Below are 7,520 nucleotides of genomic sequence, written 5' to 3' on the forward strand. Positions count from 1 at the left end.
CCTGGTGCTGACCAACAGATATATTGTATCAGCGTTAGCTGGCAGATGAGCTGCAGTATATCAAAAGGGAGAGTATTGTATTGCAGCGATGTCAGTGGGTTGCAACAGATACCGTATTAGCCCTGAGTTGTTTGTTGAGCATGGTAGACGTGAGTAGATAGATTAATCTCCAAGAGAAATTCACTTTTCCAGCAGCTCTGCAAAAACGTCATAATGAACTTAATAAGTTAATCACAAAGTAAAACAACCAAGGCAGACATAAGAGATAAGAAGTATCACGATAATGCCACCGTGTCCAGCTTTAGGTTGCAGTCTTGAGTCTAAGGCAGGCACTGATAAGTAGAGAAGGTAGAATTTAATGTGACGTGAATAACTTTCAAAGAATCTGCGGCCGTGTTCTCAGCATTTGATGGATGTAATCAACCATGGATGCTAAAAGAGTTAACAGGTACTGAAGGTTCCAAAAAGAAAGGCTAAAGCCAAATGGTATGTCCACAATTTTACCAGAAAATGACGTCCCCCCCAACATACATGTCAACCTTCCTGTTTTCCCTGGGAAACTACCATATTTGCCTTTCTTTTTTGGTGCCCTCCTGTTTTAATAGTTTTCCATATATTTCCTATTTAAACTTTCATGGACATAAAAAAAATCCTCTACTGTTCACCGCTTCCGTTCCACTTGGCAACACTTACTTACTGGCACAAAAAGTACGCACTATATGGTGGTAAAATAAGGGTAAAAAGGACCCAAAATGCGTGGAGATGCTTCCTTGAGGCTGAATCATTGGACGACATTACTTTACTTCCATCAGGCGATGGCTCAAGTCGAAAGAAGGTGTGCCAAATGTAACCTTGATGGTCCAGATGGCTTCCAACGTTACTGGCATGACAAGGAGATCCCACCTGAGATGTTTCTACACAGTGGAGGGGGCGTCCATCATGATCTGGGGTGCTTTTTCATTCAGTGGAACACTGGAGCTTCAGGTGGTGCAGGGTCGTCAAACGGCTGCTGCTTACGTGCAGATGTTGCAGCGGGCATCCCTCATGACTGAGGGTCCTCGTCTGTGTGGTAACAGCTGGGTTTTTCAACAGGACAACGCTGCAGTTCACAATGCTCGCTTGACCAAGGACTTCTTCAGGGAGAATAACATCACTCTTTTGGACCATCCTGCATGTTCCCCTCATTTAAATCCCATAGAGAACATTTGGGGATGGATGGCAAGGGAAGTTTATAAAAATGGACATCAGTTCCAGACAGTTGATGCCCTTGGTGAAGCCATCTTCACCACTTGGAGCAATGTTCCCACTCGCCTGCTGGAAACACTCACATCAAGCATGCCCAAACCCATTTTTGAAGTGATTAACAAAAACGGTGGAGCTACTCATTACTGAGTCCTACTGAGAACATTTTTGGTTCTGGTTTGGAGAGTTTTTTGTTATTGTTTGAGCGATGGTCTTAAACTTTTGATCAGCTGATAAACAGCCTATTTCAGTTTAATTGTTGTTTTCAATAAATTACTTTTTCAAAGTCCTTTTTGTCTCACTCCCCCTTCTTGTTTTTGCATATTGTAGCTCCACTTAAAACCTCATTACGATCCAAATGTGCAAAATGCAAATTCTTGCAATTTTTCAATCAGTGGTTCTCAGTTGTTTTCTGTCATGTCCCCACTAGGACACAGAAATGTACTCAGCCCCCGCCCTCCCGATTTGAAATATTATCGAGAAACTGTACTGTGCAGACTGTAACCAGGAAAATGCAAAATAATGGGGATTAAGTGGCACAGAAAATGAATGAATGAATGAACAGACCACAAAAATAAGTGTGAAAATAACATTAGCTAACTCAGCTAAAGGTTGTATTCAAGGACTGACACATCCAAAGAACCTCCCCTTAGCCTTCCTTTGCTCGTGGCAAGTCAATCTTTTGAAGCCCGTACTGTTTTTAAATGACGACTTGCTTCACAGAGCCATCATACGATGTACGACATCCTTGCTTGATCACGACAACCCAGAATTCCCTCCCTTAGTTATGTTTCTCCCAAGTTTATAACGTCTACACACACAATCAGTGACAGAGTGCACCGCTGATATGCAGTGTACACCTGCCAACCTCTGTAATATAATATAGTTATGAATAAATTCTCTCGGCAGGCCAATAAAACTTAGATTAGTTTCTCAGCAAAGGTATACTGGTGCATCAGTGACAGGCACATGAAGAGAGCATTAGCATATCATTGGCACCTCATCTCTGGGGGATGAAGACACTCTGTAGTCTTCTGTCGCCATTACAAGCGAAAAAGCAATGATTCGGTTGGCAGCCAGCAAATCTGAAACAGTTTTAGTAAAAGTACCTGTCTCATGGCTTCGACGTTCACATGTTTTTTGCTTTTAGGCTACTGATGTTTTACCCTACAAAAATGTTTATTATCCAGTGGGAATACTGAAACAATGTAACGTAAGCCTTGCATGCTGAAATGTAATTAGGATAAATGGGACAAAAATGTTTTTATTTGCATTATTCATGAAGGAGCCTCGCATACAGCATATACTTTTGGGTACACCAACGTTTCCAGCAATTATTGTATATTACCTCAGTTATTCAACGCAATGATGTCCTTTATTCCTTCTGTTATAAAAGCTGTTAGAAAATGTCCATAAAATGAAAACACTACCCAGGGAGGTGTATTTTCCAAATCAAGATCCAATATTAACACAGTAAACCTATAAAGATAATAATCTGTCATGTAGCGTCCTCGCTGGATTACTGTTGTCGTAGAGTGAACCGCAAAACACTGTAATGCTTTTTCGTGGCCCCTACCTACTCCCACAAATATTAAACGTGGCGCCTCAAGGCCTGCTCAATATTCATGACATAAACGCTGCTCATACCTGGATATTTGTGAATAGTTCCCATCGTGTTCCAGTAAACAGAGGCCGCCTTCGCACCACTGGAGCCACACTAGCACCTTTATTGAGCTCCGTGCAATAAAGGAGCACAAAAATACCACTCCAAATTACATTTTTATACAACAGAAACATGTCAGCTGGAATTGCATAACCGTTGCATATTCAGAATTTGTTTTATTTTTCTGAAACAGTTACAAATGAAATCCTGGTCCTGAGGGCGGGGAAGTTATATTTTACGAGGAGGATGCTATCAGCTAAACAATGTTTAGTAAGTACAATATCCTCAGAGAATTTGCGTATTCATGACCATCTCTACTATTGTTTTCCTTTAAAAAGTGGGAAAATCTCCCAATTTTTCTTTCCCCTTAACTCAATCATCTCTTTCTATTGCTTTACAATGTCGATGCAATATTACTGCAATATAACACTGTATGTATTTTTTGCTACTAAAGGGAAATCTTACTTAGAAATATTGTGTTGTTTTCTTAACGTTACACGGCTGCTGCTGACCATTTGTTTTTACATAGTCTTTTTTTGTTATAAATAGCCTAATTTGTGTTCATAAAGAATTAAAAATCCGCAATACGGTGGCATGTACACACACTTACAGATTACCGTTTTATAGTTGTTTTGCTCATGATATGGAGTCTGGTTTAACATCTTACACTCGACAAGACCTTTTGGTTAGTGGATTTCGCAGCACCAACGTTTTATCATCAGTCTTTGATGCGCCCCTGAGATCTCCAGAGTGCCCGAGTCTACACACACCAACCAGCCGGGCGGAAGTACTCGCAAGAGGCGTCAAGAACGTAAACAAAGACAAGAAAGGCACGGAGGAATACGAGCTAAACTCAAGCTAACACTGCATAGATTCTCCTTAGTGAGCATTTTCTCTGCTAATGTGTGGGCTTTAGTGAATACAATGGAGGAGTTACGACTCTACACCACCCACATCACGCTTTGGGCTTATAGAACAGCGGCTGAAACCGGCAAATCAAAGAAGGAGGACTTTGCATCATTGCGAACTGCTTTCTGGGTCACTAAATAAATAAAAGGTACTGTTGTTGCACATCTACCACGTTATTTGTTTATCTGAGTGTTTTTGTCACAATCGGCGTGTAGCCGGTAATAGGATCCCAGGATGCGGAGGAGGCATGAGTCCGTGAAACAAAAATTTATTAACAGTTCACAGAAGGTGGTAACAAAACAAGACTGTTAACAGGTAAAAGGTACAACATAAATCCCGGGGACAGGAATGAGGCGTGCATGGAGAGACAATCTGGCGCCTGGTAGGTAGCAATGCAGGGTCTAAATAGTCCAACGGCTGATTGCCAACAGGTGTGCATGAGCTCCTCCCCGGGTCGGTAGGTGTGCTGCAAGAAACGATGAGATGGCAGCAGAGCAGCACCCTAGCTCATGACAGTTTTAGCCTTTTTTTGAGCTTAAAAAAGTTGCAAATGAGGTCTGTTTGTTTGTCGGGATGACAAATAGAATATTAGTCAACTATGGACAAAATCTAACGAATCAGATTTGACTATGAAAATTCTTAGTGGAAGAAGACAGCCCTAATGATAAACACATTTGACTAGCCAAAATGCTTGAATTATTGAAACAAGTAAACAGTCAGTATGTTTACATGAATTAAAAAGAGAAAGAAAAAACATTATTGCATGAATTGGCTTAAAACCAGCTTTTAAACACGCATGTAAAAAACTGTCTCTCTCTTGCATGTGTGTGCTACCGGAGCAGAGCAAGTGATTTGCACACTCGCCAGTCTCCACGGCGCGATGTAACCCGGAATTAATTGTGGCCAAGTGGCTCATTATTTTGCAGAAATTGCTAAACGTTCTCTGTATGCACATTGCTAGTAGTTGTTTAAACTAACACGTGTCCATGTTTGGTGGTTGTAACTTCAGCTTTGACCTAAATTGGTGGCAAGTCGCTCATGAATGTGGAGGAAAACGGACAACTGTGTCAACCGTTAGTGGCTATTAATAACATAATATGAATGGAGGAAGCTGAGCGGTCGTGCTTTGTGATGTAATAAAGTAGCCATCACATTCGGTAAACCCCTATTGTTTCTGAGCAAATTGCTAGCCATTCAGGTCAAGATGCTCGTAAATTGAATAGAAGGCAACAGTTGTGTCTGGCAGGTAAACAGTTTGCATAATGACTTCACCGGAGACATAGCTGACAATACAATGTGGCTTGTAGAAGTCCCTCTCATGGCACACCTGAACTTTAGTCATTGTTGCCGTCTGCGATCGTCTATCACCATATCTACAAGAGCCATAGCATTTCTAATCGGCAACAATATTAAACGGTCCAGCGTGTACAACATGTCTGCGTTTGTTGTGACCGATTTGTGGCTTGCAGTCGAGAGTGTTGCCAGATCAAGAGAGAGAAACGAGCAATCTCTTAAAACAAGCCCAAAAACAAGAGGGAGCATGCGAATTTACAACTGACTTTACCAGAAAACAAGCCCAAAGTCACTTATAATAAGCGGACCTGGCAACACCTTGCTTTGACTAGGTCCATCAATTTTCTATGCCGCTTATCCTAATTAGGGTGCCGGGGGGGTCCCAGCTGACTTCGAACGAGAGGCGTGGCACACCCCGGACTGGTCGCCAGCCAATCACAGGCTTTGATTAGACGTGAATGTAACCGTGCTGAAAGGCGAAAAAGCGCCATCTAGCGTTTGGGGGGCACACAACGCATGGCCAATAATAGCAATGGATATAGTGCATTCACACTGTGACGTCACACTGGGGTGTGAAAAATGGAGAAACCAAATTATTTCAGTTCATTTATGTGCTCAATGTGTAGTTCTGGTAATAAAAGGCCAGTCTAAAACGTGCAGTTCGTGCAGAAGTGTTTTGGAGTGGCTTTTTACTGTGGCCAACCTAAGGCACACCTGTGCAATAATCATGCTGTCTAATCAGCATCTTGATATGCCACACCTGTGAGGTTGCTGAATAAGGAATTACGAATGCTCACGAACACAGATTTAGACAGATTTGTGAACGGACTTGGTCACTTACCAGTCAGAACGTATTGTTTAACGAATTTAACAAGTAGTCCTAACTGCAAGATAATAGGTGGAGGCTAGAGGCGAGTCCGGATGGAATTATTTCGCAGTCTAGATTTCCAGAGGCACTGGCCGAGATAAAATATTACAATTATTTTATTTTGATAAAGTGATGGCCAATTTTAAATTAACAAACTAAGAATCAAGTGTATTTGTAGTTTGTAATTAAGGTGTTTTTACTCCCTATTTGTCTCTCCTACGAGGTTATGCTTTTTTCCTACAGTATCTGTTACATCATCATATGCAAAGAATATGCAAATTAGTCAATGATGTCATATCGCAACATATAGAACAGCCAATAGCTACTTTTCTCACTGAGGAGTTGGTAACAGCGCTGAGCACCTCCGAGTCTGGGGTCATGGTTCTCAGTTGGAGAGGGATGGATTAAAGGTGGTGAGTTTGATCTTGCTCTAGGCGGAGGAGTTGAAGTATCTTGAGGTCTTGTTCAGAAGTGAGGGAAGGTTGGTCGACAAGTGAGGTCGACAGGTGAATCGGTGCAGCGTCTGCAGTAATGCAGTCACTGTACCGGACCTACGTGGTGAAGAGAGAGCTGTGCTGAAAGGCAAAACTCTCAATTTACCGGTCGATCTATGTTCAGTGTACCTGTAGAATGAATGGCTGGATAGATTTGATGGATGGACAGATTTGAGAGCGAGAAAAAACAATCCAAACTTAAATGACCCTGTGTGAAAAAGTGATTACCCCCCTGTCAAAACATAACTTAACTGACATTAATTGAGATCTATCAGTCTGGAAAAGGTTATAAAGCCATTTGTAAAGCTTTGGTACTCCAGCCGACCACAGTGACAGCCATTATCCACAAATGGTGAAAACATGGAACACTGGTGAAGCTTACAAGGAGTGAACGGCCAACCAAAATTACCCCAAGAGCGCAGCAACGACTCATCCAAGAGGTCACAAAAGACCCCACAACAACATCCAAAGAACCGCAGTCCTCACTGGCCGAGTGTTCATGTCCACCATACGAAAGACACTGAACAAAAACGGCCAGCAGGGGAGAGTTCTAAGACTAAAACCACTGATGAACAAAAAGAACATAAAGCTTGTCTCAATTTTGCCAGAAAACATCTTAATGATCCCCAAGACCGTTGAGAAAATACTCTGTGGTCTGATGAGACAAAAGTTTTACTTTTTGGAATGTGTGTGTGTCATTACATCTAGCGTAAAAGTAACATTTCAGAAAAAGAACATCATAGCAACAGCAAAATGTGGTGGTGGTAGTGTGATGGTCTGGGGCTGTTTTGCTGCTTCAGGACCTGGAAGACTTGCTGTGATAAATGGAACCATGAATTCTGCTGTCTACCAAAAAATCTTGAAGTAGAATGTCCAGCCATCTGTTTGTGACCTCAAGCTGAAACCAAATTGGGTTCCGCAGCAGGACAATGATCCAAAACACACCAGCATGTCCACCTCGGAATGGCTGAAGAAAACCAAACTGAAGCCTCTGGAGTGGCCTAGTCAATGTCCTGACCTTAATCATATTAAGATCCAGTGGCATGACCTT

This window comes from Dunckerocampus dactyliophorus, chromosome 4 (assembly GCF_027744805.1).
Source record: "Dunckerocampus dactyliophorus isolate RoL2022-P2 chromosome 4, RoL_Ddac_1.1, whole genome shotgun sequence".
NCBI classification, from domain to species: Eukaryota; Metazoa; Chordata; class Actinopteri; order Syngnathiformes; family Syngnathidae; genus Dunckerocampus; species Dunckerocampus dactyliophorus.